The sequence below is a fragment of the Schistocerca americana genome, chromosome 1 (genome assembly GCF_021461395.2).
Source record: "Schistocerca americana isolate TAMUIC-IGC-003095 chromosome 1, iqSchAmer2.1, whole genome shotgun sequence".
Classification (NCBI taxonomy): Eukaryota; Metazoa; Arthropoda; class Insecta; order Orthoptera; family Acrididae; genus Schistocerca; species Schistocerca americana.
Window position 1 is genome coordinate 588,731,310 of NC_060119.1, and position 12,846 is coordinate 588,744,155.

The 12,846-nt window shown below is 44.3% G+C and overlaps 1 protein-coding gene across 4 annotated transcripts in view; it reads left to right on the top strand.

Annotated features, from left to right (window-relative positions):
* Positions 1-12,846, top strand: part of LOC124606741 (dipeptidyl peptidase 9) — a 203,407-nt gene that overhangs the window by 21,719 nt on the left and 168,842 nt on the right. The window lies entirely within an intron of this gene.

The window sequence follows — 12,846 nt, forward strand, 5'->3', positions numbered from 1 at the left end:
GCTGACTGGGCTCTTGGTGGCTGTCAGGCTGTGAATTGTGACTAAAAAGGTGTAGTGGCTCATTTGTTGTGCCACTATACCACTTTGTCACAGTTCTAATAATATTCCTGTGGCTGTTGCCAGAGAAACTGCTGAGTGCACACCATAAGAACCCTGTCTTACTGCTGCATTGACAAATTCGACAAAGGGCCTAGTTTGCCCCGCAATGCATAAGGAGCCTTGTTCGTGTAAACAGTATGCTGATGTTCTGCTCTCGCTGGGTGCTTATGGCTTCTGCCAGTGCTGCACGTAACTCCCCAAAAATAGTGGTGGCACAACAATATGAACAAAATGTCCAATCCGTAAGATACTCTTGTAGTAAAAACCGTGGGGTCACTATTGTGTCACATGTTTTGAAAAAGACCCTGACCATATCTTCTGTCTCACTTTCATTGACTCCCTCTTCTCTTTCCATAGTATTTTCTTCAAGGTTTTTTCCCTTATGTAGCCTTTCTGTATATTCCATTATTTTCTCGGTACTGTCTGTCTGTCTGTCTGTCTGTCTGTGCCCTTTCATGCTCACACATCTGTCTGTCTTTTCTTCAAGGTTTTATTTAATGTTCCTTTATGCAGCATGTATGTTTCCTATAATCATGTATGCTTTTACAACTTTGCATTTCTCCTCTAGCCATTGATGTTTTGTCACCTTAAACTTTCTGTCATTCTCACTTTTTAGACATCTGTATTACCTTTTGACTACTTAATTTGGTGATTTTTATATTTCCTCCTTTCTTCAATTAAATACAATGTCTTGTGTTATCTAAAGATTTTTACTAGGCTTTCTCTTTCTGCCTAGTTGTTTGTCTGCTGCCTCACTGTTTCCTAACTCAAAGCTTTACATTTATCTTATATTGTATTTCATTTGTCTATTTTAGTCAGTCTAGACTAATGCTGCCTTTGAAGCTCTCTAGAACCTCTGGTTGTTTTTACTTAGCCAGGCCCTATCAGCTTTCCCCTTGTGAGTCCAGGGGTTAGAATAGGCCCAAGGTATTCCTGCCTGTCATAAGAGGCGACTAAAAGGAGGCTCGCACTTTTCGGCCCTATGAGTCCAGGTCCCATTCTATGCTTTGATTTGCCACTTTCAAAATTCTACAGAAGTGTGGGCCATATGGGGAAGGATGCCTTATGTGGTGCATGAGTTATCCATAGTGCCCCTAAAGTCGATCTCCTGGATCTCTTGTCATGGCTTTGCATCTCCACCTGCGATTCAACTGTTTTGGCGAGGACCCTTCTGAGGTATGTCATCTACTTCCGTTGTCTCCTGTCCTCTTTCACCCCCATGACAGTATTGGATTTCTCTGCACCCAGTATCCAGCATGGTAGCCAGTCCATTGTGGTGGGGCTGTCATGTACCCATTTGGTGGTAGCCCCCTGACAACACAGGGATCGCAGTGCGGATGCCTGAGCTGTAAACTCCCCACTTATGCCAAAGAGTAGATCCCTGTCTTCCTGGAGTATCAGGACTCCCGGCAACGGCCATCATGCCATGTGGCCTTGCTGTGGCTTGGTGTTGCCCTTGGGGAAAGCCCCTGATCGGAGTGGGTGGCATCAGGGCAGAAGACTTGCAATGAAGTGGACTAAGTCATCTCTTGCTGGTGACCGTACAGTGCCAGCAGTCGCTAAGAAGGGCAAGATTGAATACAGTGCTGATAGATATGACTCTAAATCGCTTCCCTCCCTTGCTACACCATGGGAGGAATGTAGGGCTACAGAACGGAGAGAGCCATATTCGCCTCGGTTTTTAGTCTGTAGCAGAACTGATGGGAACTCCTTTCTATCTACGAAGCCTCAAATTTTTGTTGAACACCTTGAGGTTAAGTCTGGGGAAGTGACAGCGCTGTCCAAGATGCGAAATGGTGCTGTCTTGATTGAGACAGCATCCCCAGCCCAATCCTGAGCGTTACTCGCCTGTGACAAGCTGGGTGATATTACTGTTTCTGTCACTTTCCATAAAAGCCTCAACATCGTCCAGGGGATCATTGTCCATCGCGATCTCCTCTTGCAGTTTGACGACCAGCTCCACGCCAATTTAGAAAGGCTCCTTTACAGGGGACCCAAAGACAACAGGGTTGCTACCGGTGCTTTCATCTTGGCCTTTGAGGGTGATTCATTACCTGAAAAGGTCAAGGTGATGGTTTACCGCTGTGACGTTAAACCATACGTCCCTCCCCCTGTGTGATGCTTTAAGTGCTGGAAGTTCGGGCACATGTCTTCCCCTTGCACTTCCAGCACCACATGTCAAGACTGCGGACGTCCACTGCACCCAGATACTCCATGTGCGCCACCTCCCACTTGCGTCAACTGTTGAGAGCACCACTCCCCCTGCTCACCAGGACTGCCCAGTACTCCAAAAGGAGCAGGAGTACAGGACCCTGAACCAGTTGACTTACACAGAGGTGAAACGTAAATTTGAAAGATTACACCCCATTTGGTTGATGTCGACATATGCTGCAGCTACGTCACCATTGATGTCCCAAGTGCCAGTGGTTCCTCACTCAGTGCCACGAACAGTGGGCCCTCTGGGCCACCAGAATACATCTGCCCCCTTGGTGGTAGGGGGCAAATCTTTGTCAGCCAAAAGCAGCTGGAAGAAAAGCTTCATGATCTTCCTCCATGCCTGAACCTGCTTCCGAGAAATCTTCCCATCTAGCCCCTAAAGAGAAGTGAGAGAGCAAGCAAACTAAGTAGTAGTGTTCTAAGAAACAGGACCCTCTGGTGGCCCCAACACCACCACTTCCTATCAATTCTGCATCTGAGGATGTGATGGAGATGTTAGCGCCCCCTGTGGACCTGGCTACAAATGCTCAATAGGTGGCAGCAGGTGACCCTGAGGCATAACCTGCCTCCTTGCACGCTCCATGCCTTCCCAGCCTTACGATAACATCATCCTTCAGTGGAATTGCGGCATTTTTTCCACCACCTGGCTGAGCTACAGCGACTGTTAAGCTTTACACCTGCTTTCTGCATAGCTCTTCAGGAAACCTGGTTCCCAGAAATATGGACCCCTGCCCTCCACGGCTATAGGGTATATTACAAGAACCGTAGTGACTATAATAGTGTGTCAGGTGCAGTTTGTGTTTATGTCCTGAACTCAGTATGCAGTGGACCTGTGCCCCTTCAAACCCCTCTTGAAGCTGTGGCTGTCAGGATCAGGACGACACAGGAAATAACTGTCTGCTGCGTATATCTTCCTCCAGATGGTGCAGTACCCCTGAAGACATTGGCTGCACTGATTGATCAACTCCCTAAACCTTTCCTACTTTTGGAAGATTTTAGCTCTCATAACCCCTTGTGGGGTGACACTGTGCTTAATGGTCAAGGCAGAGAGGTCGAAAATGTACTTTCACAGTTTGACCTCTGCCTTTTAAATACAGGTGCCCCCACTCATTTCAGTATGGCACATGGCACATATTGGGCCATTGATCGGTTTGCAGTCCTGGCCTTTTCCCATCTATCCACTGGAGAGCACATGATGACCAGTGTGCTAGTGACCACTTCCCCATCTTCCTGTCACTACCACAGTGTCAGGCCCACGGGTGCCTGCCCAAATGGGCTTTAAACAAGGCAGATAGGGAAGCCTTCACCTCTGCTGTCACCGTTGAATCTCCCCCACATGGGAACATCGAAGTGGTGGTTGAGCAGGTAACTACAACGATCGTTTCTGCGGCGGAAAACGAGGTCCCTCGTTCTTTAGGGTGCCACTTGTGAAAGACAGTCCCTTGGTGATCTGTGGAAGTCGCTGAGGCAATTAAGAAGCATCGGCAAGATCTACAGCAGGATAAGGAGCACCCTTCCCTGGAGCACCTCATAGCCTTTAAATGGCTCCGTGCCTGTGTTCACCAGTTTATGAAACAACGGAAACAGGAGTGTTGGGAGAGATGAGTCTCGACCATTGGGTGCCCTATGTCACCTTCCCAAATCTGGGCAAAGATCAAATGAGTTTTTGGGTACCAGACCCTAGCAAATGACGTGTTATCTACTGATGCAAACGCGATTGCTGAGCACTAAGCTCGCGCCTCTGCGTCAGAGAATTACCGCTCAGCCTTTCACACTCTCAAACAGAAGATGGAAGGGAAAGTCCTCTCATTCACTAAATGCCACAGTGAACCCTATAACACCCTATTTACAGAGTGGGAGCTCCTCAGTGCCCTTGCACATTGCCCCGAAACAGCTCCTGGGCCAGATCGTATCCACAGTCAAATGAATAATCATCTCTCCTCTGACTGCAAGCGGCATCTTCTCATGATATTCAACCGGATCTGGTGTGATGGGGTCTTTCCATCACATTGGTGGGAGAGCACCATTGTACCAGTGCTCAAACCCAGCAGAAACCCTTTTGATGTCAATAGCTATGGGCCCATCAGCGTCACCAACGTTCTTTGTAAGCTGCTGAAACGTATGGTGTGTCGGCGGTTGTGTCGGGTCCTGGAGTCACATGGCCTACTGGCTCCATGCCAGGGCAGTTTTTGCCTGGGTGTCTCTACCATTGATAATCTTGTGTCTCATGAATCTGCCACCTGAACAGCCTTTTCCAGATGTCTACACCTTGCTACCGTCCTTTTTGATTTACGAAAAGCGTATGACACCACCTGGCGACATCATATTTTTGCCACATTATACGAGTGGGGTCTCCGAGGCCCACTCCCGATATTTATCCATAATTTCCTGTGGTTTTGTACTTTCTGTGTCCAAGTTGGTGCCCCTCATAGCCCACCCCCCTCCCCCCTCCCACTCTCCCACCCTTCCATATCCAGGAGAATGGGGACCTGCAGGGCTCTGTATTGAGTGTATTTTTAGTGGCCATTAACAGTCAAGCAGCAGCTGTAGGGCCATCCGTCTCACGCTCTCTGTACTGCACCACCAGTACTGGTGTTGCTAAGTGGCACCTAAAGGGAGCCATCCACAAGGTGCAGCCATGGGCTCTAGCTCACGGTTTCCAGTTTTTGGTCGAAAAGTCATGTGTTATGCACTTCTGTCAGCGTCGTACCTTTCATCCAGAACCAGAACATTACCTTACTGACAATCCTCTCACTGCAGTGGAGACATATTGATTTTTTAGGACTGGTTTTTGACACCCAGTTGACTTGGCTTCCTCACATTCGTCAGCTTAAGCGGAAGTGCTGGCAGCACCTCAATGCCCTCCGCTGCCTGAGCAACACCAACTGGGGTGCAGATCGCTCTACACTGCTGCAGCTGTGCACAGCCCTTGTTCAATCCCGCCTTGACTAAGGGAGTCTGGTTTATGGTTCGGTGGCACCCTCAGCATTGCGTTTACTCAACCCAGTGCACCACTGTGGCATTCGACTAGTGATGGGAGCTTGTAGGACAAGTCCGGCGACCAGCATCCTGGCGGAGGCTGGAGTCCCTCCATCACAGGTCAGGTGTGCACAACTGCATGCCAGTTACATTGCACACGTTCGTATTTCGCCTACGCATCCGAATTACCGTCTCCTTTTCCCACCCACAGCGGTTCATCTCCCACATCGGCAGCCCAAGTCAGGGCTTACAATTGCAGTTCGCATCCGATCCCTTCCACCTGAACTGGAGTTGTCGCCTTTACCACCTGTACTCGCGGTCCGTTCGCGTACACTTCCATGGTGTACACCTAGGTCGTGGCTTCACCTGGACCTTTCACATGGCCCAAAGGACTCGGTTCACCCTGTGCCTCTCCACTGTCACTTCCTCTCGATTCTTGACACGTACTGTGGCCATGAAGTGGTTTACACCGACGGCTCGATGGCTGATGGTCATGTCGGCTTTGCGTATGTCCATGGAGGACATACTGAATAGCATTCCTTTCCTGATGGCTGCAGTGTTTTCACTGCAGAGCTGGTGGCTATATCTCGTGATCTTGAGCACATCCGTTCATGCCCTGGGGAGTCATTTCTTCTGTGTACTGACTCCTTGAGCAGCGTACAAGCTATTGACCAGTGCTGCGCTCATCATCCTTTGGTAGTGACCCTCCAGGAGTCCATCTATGCCCTGGAATGGTCTGGTCGTTCAGTGGTGTTTGTGGGGACCCCAGGACACGCTAGAATCCCAGGCAATGAACTTGCTGACAGGTTGGCCAAACAGGCTACATGGAAACCACTTATGGAGATCGGCTTTCCAATAACTGACCTGTGTTCTTTTTCATGCCGCCAGGTTTTTCAGCTTTGGGAAACGGAATGGCATAGTCTCAGTATGCACAACAAACTGTTTGCCATTAAGGAGTCTATGACTGCGTGGCAGTCCTCCATGCAGATCTCTTACAGGGACTCTGTGGTTCTCTGACGGCTCCGCATTGGCCACACTTGAGCGACCCATGGCTACCTTCTTTGCTGTGAAGACCCGTGTCAGTTTTAGTGCATGTACTTTGTCCGTCTGTGTTCTCCACCCTAGTGCCTTTAGGGTGGAGGTTTTAATGTGTTGCAGAGTGGCTGGCTTCTCCTTTTTATTATCATGGTCAGCAGCCATGGTAATCTGTTTTGTCATTTTAATCTCTTCTACCTGTTTGTTGCATTTCTGTGGTGTTCTTCTCCCCTTTTGCCCATTTAAGTGTTCGTTGCTCTTCCGTTGTTCTTGTGGTTTTTCCTTTCTCTACAATTTGCGTTGTCAATCTCACTTGTTTTATTCTCACCCAGGTGGCAGTGTTTTATTTGGAACAAGGGACTGATAGTCTAGCAGTTTGGTTCCTTCCCCCCTCTTTTAAACCAACCAGCCAACCAACCTACCTATCAGCTTAGTTTCCTACCTTTTTGCAATTTATTCAGCTGCATTTCATAACTAATAAATTATGGTCAGAGTATACATTTGCTCTTGGAAGTATTTTGATTTTTAAATGTGGTTTCTGACTGTAAGTCCTCCATTGTGTGATTTATATGAAACCCTCTGGTGTCCCAAGGTGTATTTCTTGTACTGACTATCAAATCAAGTGTTTATAATGATTATATTGTTCTCTGGACAATACTGTATTCTATCATGTGGCATCCTATTTCATTTCTTTCCTCCACTCTGTGTTTTCCTTGTTGATTGCTTCTTTTTCATTTCCCGTTATTGCATTCTAGTCATCCTTAAAAAATAAATTGTTGTTTCTCTTAACTTAATGAATAACTTATTCATCTCATACATCTCCCCCCCCCCCCCCCCCCTTCCCAATATCATCTGCATATCTAGTAGGCATATAGCGTATACTTGTACTACTGCAGCAGGTTATGGATTTGTGTCTATCTTAACTATGCTAATACATTCCATTAACTGTGCTAATCATAGTAGTTTACTTGCATTACTTTTTACTTATTCATTATTTGACATACTCGTGTATTATTCCTGTTGATTTTGTGTTAATGTGTGGTCATCTGATCAGGAACACTGTTCTTCTTGCCACCAAACTTTGCTAATTCCCACATCTAAGTTCAGCGTAACAATTTCTGTTTTCAAATTCTCTAACCTGCCTGCATGGTTGTTATCCATTTTTGTTTAGAAGTTCTCTAACCTACTTACATGATTGTTGGGTCTACTGCGACCCACAGAATGTGTGATTTTTTGTGGTGACATCATTATCCTGACCAGGCCTTGTCTGGAGATCTAAATGGGAGACTATTTCATCTCGGTTATATTTTACCTTGAACAAGTTGTCATTAAACTGTATAGTTTGGTTACACGTCCTTGGAAATTATGTATTTTCTCCTTGTTTTCAGCCATACTGCAGTACCAACACTGTAAGAGCATGTTGGTTAATGTTTCAAGGCCACATCAGTCACCCAGACTATTGCTCCTGCGACCACTGAAAATGCTGTTACCCCACTTCAGGAACCACATGTTAATCTGGTATCTCCACAGATAACCCTTCAGTGTGATTGCACCTATGATATGGCCATATGTATGATTACGAAGCCAGCACTCTGTGGCAAGCTCTGTTGTTCATGGAGCAGGGAGGGTGGGGGAGAGTGATCCGTTGCTTTCTAGCAATGAGAAGTATTGTATAATGAAAATCTAATTTTCTTCATCTCTTCAGAGACCCTCATAATATGAGGCACCAAAACAGTTAAAACTTACTTTTCCGCTGAGGGGAGGTGATGATGAACCTATTGTCCAGCCTTGTTGCTTTAGCTTTCACACAGTTTCTTGCAGACATTGTGTGTGTTCAAGAGTTTTAGTATGCCATTTCAATACAGTCAGTGTAAACAAGAGGTTACTGGCTCATTTTCCTGATCAGTATTGTACTGTCTGTGCCAGCTGGGCACTAGATGAACCCACATGGCATGCACCACCATGCTACTGTGCCGAGAGGGGTGTGGCCACATGCCGCAGCATATGAGTACTGCCACATGAGTTATAATAAAGTGATTGATTTTTTTATTTTTATCATGTTAACCGATCATAGCACCACTTTTTGATACAACGTAATAATAAATGAGAAGTATAATATTGTAGGAAGAATACAGCGCTGTGGTCGGCGATGTCTGTATAAGACAGTAAGTGTCTGGTGCAGTTGTTAGATGCTGCTGCTCCAATGACAGGTTATCAAGATTTAAGTGAGTTTGCACCTAGTGTTACAGTCAGCACACGAGCGATGTGACACATAATCTCTGAGGTAGTGATGAAGTGGGGATTTTCCTGTACGACCATTTCATGAGTGTACTGTCAATATGAGGAATCTGATAAAACAGCAAATCTCTGACATCGCTGCAGCCAGAAAAAGATCCTGCAAGTACAGGACTGATGATGACTGAAGACAATTGTTCAACATGACAGAAATGCAACCTTTCTGCGTATTGCTGCAGATTTCAATGCTGGGCCATCAACCAGTGTCAGTATGCAAACAATTCAACAAAACATCATCGATATGGGCTTTCGGAGCCGAAAACCAACATGCATACCCTTAATGACTGCGACAAAGATTTGTGTCTTGCTTGGGTCTGTCAATATGGACATTGGACTTGATGACCGGAAACCTGTTGCCTGGTCAGACGAGTCTCATTTCAAATTGTATCAAGTGGATGGACATGTACCTCATGAATCCATGGACCCTGCACGTCAGAAGGGGACTGTTCAGGCTGGTGGAGGCTCTGCAATGGCGTGGGGCGTGTGCAGTCGGAGTCATATGGGACCCCTTATACATCTAGATGCAAGTCTGAGAGGTGACACATACGGAAGCATCCTTTCTGATCACCTGCGTGCATCACCATTGTGCATTCCGACGGACTTGGGCAGTGCCAGTAGGACAATGCAACACCCCACACAGAGCTACAGAGTGGCTCTAGGAAAACTCTTCTGAGTTTAAACACCTCTGCTGGCCACCAAACTCCCCAGACATGAACATTACTGAGCATATCTGGTATGCCTTGCAATGTGCTGTTCAGAAGAGATCTCCTCTCCCTCATACTGTTGCTAATTTGAAACTTCCTGGCAGATTAAAACTGTGTGCCGGACCGAGACTCGAACTCGGGACCTTTGCCTTTCGCGGGCAAGTGCTCTACCAACTGAGCTACCCAAGCACGACTCATGCACCGCCCTCTCAGCATTACTTTTGCCAGTACCTCGTCTCCTACCTTCCAAACTTTACAGGAGAGCACACAGTTTTAATATGCCAGGAAGTGTCATATCAGCGCACACTCCGCTGCAGAGTGAAAATGTCATTCTTGCTAATTTATTGAAAGCCCTGCAGGATTCAAGGTGTCAGTTCCCTCCAGTACTACTTCAGACCTTAGTAGAGTCCCTGTCATGTTGTGTTGCGGCACTTGTGTGTGTTCATGGGGCCCTACATGATATTAGGCAGGTGTACTAGTTTATTTGTCTCTTCAGTGTAGTTTTGATACAATTTTTATTCACCTAAAATTATTATTGGTTGTAAAGTTGAGATATATAGACTGATAGATAAGTGCAATGTAGCCAACTTCCCCCTAACCAATGTCTTCTTGGCTCAAATGGCTATTCAGTGACTTTTCATTGTTATCTGACCTCATATTTACCGCCTTTGCTACATAGCAGTAAAACTGAAGAAGTGCTAAAGTGACTTGTCCTTGGCTATATAGAACATTTTGTGCCTGTTTGTATGCTTGCTCCTTGGTCTCCTGTCTTGGCAGCTGTTGTGCAGCAATAATATATTTCACTCCATGAAGCATTTTAAATCTTTAATTTTTTAAAGATGTTGTTATAAGAATTGAAAAAGCTGCAAAATTTTCGAGGAAAGCTCATCCACATGGAACTGCTCATTCTGAGAGCTCTGCTCAGTTTTTAATCATTAGAGCTGTTCATAGGTATAATCTGGATAACTGTGGTATGTCTTTGGGGCTAACAGCCTGTGTATTGATACTTAACTCTGTGATGCCATTGTATGTTCAATTCTGAGTAATATTGGCTGGTTTGGCCAATACTTTTAGCCAGACAACTATATCTACATGTACAGATGTACTGTAAAGAACTTGAAGCTGAATATTGCTTATAGCATTTTCATTAAGCAGTATTGATTAAAAATGTTTTAATATGCAACATGAAATGCTATAATCTGTATATTAGACATGATCAAAAAGTAATGGGGATTTTTAATTTTGTGGGCTTCGTACATCAGATTTTCAATTTTTTTTATTGTAGTGGTGCAAATGTTCCTGATGTATGTTTGCATTTTTATATCTTTTGAACACCTAGTTCACTGTTAATGGTGGAAAAGGTTATTGGTATTTTTGAGTGCTTGACAAATTTTGACTTGAGAGAGAGAGAGAGAGAGAGAGAGAGAGAGAGAATAGATCAAACAATATGCATTACATTTCGTTTGAAAAAATGGGATAAAGTGCAGCACCACATTCGAAATGTTGACTGCCGCTTTTGGTGAATCTTCTATGAATAAGGCAAGGGTTTATGATCGGTATAAACATTTAAAAAAGAGTCAAGAATGTTGAAGACGATGACCATCCTGGATGCCCTAGTGCACAAATTTCTGATGACAGTGTGGGAGAAGTAAAGAAAATGATTATGAAAAAATCACTGCATAACCACAAAGAGGTTGTTGATGATGTCAGCATATCCTTTTGCTCATGCCAAGCAATTTCTTTTTTTAATATTTTGGGCGTGAAACATGTAGCAGCAAAGATTGTTCCTAAATTGTTGCATAGACATCACACATGAATAGCTATATAAAGTCAACAACGAACCAGAACTTCTAAAGAAGGCTATAACAGGTGACAAAACATGGATATGTGTGTATAACACCAAAACCAAGACCCTATTGTCCCAATGGAAAGTGCCTGAAGAGCCATCATGGGTTCCTGTCTTATGCTCATATGGTTAATGAGGAATACTACCTGAAAGTTAAGTACTGTTGTGTGAAGCAATCCTAAGACAACAACCAGAATTGCGGCAGAACCACTCATGGAAATTGCATCATGATAATGCTCCTGATCACGGCTCAATGCTTGTTTTTGATTTTTTGGCAAAAATCAAAGCTGTTATGTTGCTTCAGCAACCACATTCGTTGGACCTGGCCCTCTGCAGCTCCTGTCTTTTCCCAAGGCCAAAGAGAACCACAAAGGGATGTCATTTTGCCACCATTGATGAAGTAAAACCAGAATTGCTTCAGGAGCTGAACATCATAATGAAAAGTGAGCTCCAGAAGTGCTTCAAAGATTGTAAAAGATGCTGGCAGAAGTGTGTTATACCTGACGGGGTTTGCTTTGAAGGGGAAAAGTTGATATTGATGAATAAATAAAGATTTTTTAAGAAAAACAAAAATTCCCATTACATTTTGATCATACCTTGTATGTTGTTACAGTTATCAACACTGTGCAGTAGTTTCTGGAAAAGTTTTGAAAATGTTATTGTGAGATTCCTATATGAACTCCAGCAATATTTTATCACCACAGCAATCAAGTTGTGTTTTTGGAACAGTAGATGTCTTTTACAAACTACCAAAAGAAGAATTAATGCACCAGTAACCTCGCCTTTGAGTGCCCCAAAAGCACACGCACACTTAAACTTAAACTCTAATTTGCCTATATTCAGCGAGGAGTCACTAGTGACAATATCAGATCACAGCCATGCTGAAAATGCTTTCAGAAAAGAGGACCATTCATGGACAACAATAGTCTTGGATGATGAATATATCATTATTTTTTCAAATTAGGCACAATACTCTGGACTGAGAAAAAGCAAGGCATTTTTCTGAAGCTGTGAAGTCTGGAATAATGATTACATCCACAGCTTTTATGTTTATGGCTGTCATGTGGCACTTCATTGTGATCGTAAAATGTGTGCTTATTTTAACAGCCACCTTACTTTCCTTGACCACCACTGCTATCCCTCTCCAATTTTTTCCCTTACAAATGACAATTTTTCATCTTTTTAAAACTTGGTGAAATCTTGAGGGATGATGACTTGTCCCTGTATCTGCTTCAAACACTTTGTTATTATTCTCAGTGGTCATTAAATTCTTTGAATAATGAGTTCACTTTAAAGAAGTGAAATCTCATCTCTTTGCAAGAGCATTTTGCTACTGTTGGTTATATGACTGGTTAAAACTAAGCGGTGGGCTGGGAACTGAAACTGTGAAAGGCAAAGATTTGAATCCAAATGGAATGTAGTAGATCATACAATTTCACACACCACCACTGCTAATTCTGATATTTACTCTACTGTGGACTGCCTGATTTCATGACAGTAAGGTTCTGAGAACATTGGCACAAATCTGAATCACATTTAACACAATCTCTGAAAAAGATATATAATATATCACCTTAGTATTTGTCAGTTTGTATGGATGTATTCCTAAGCTTTCGGAAAACATTGGTCTTACATATGAGTAAGAAAGATATGAAACTATTTGCTTATGTA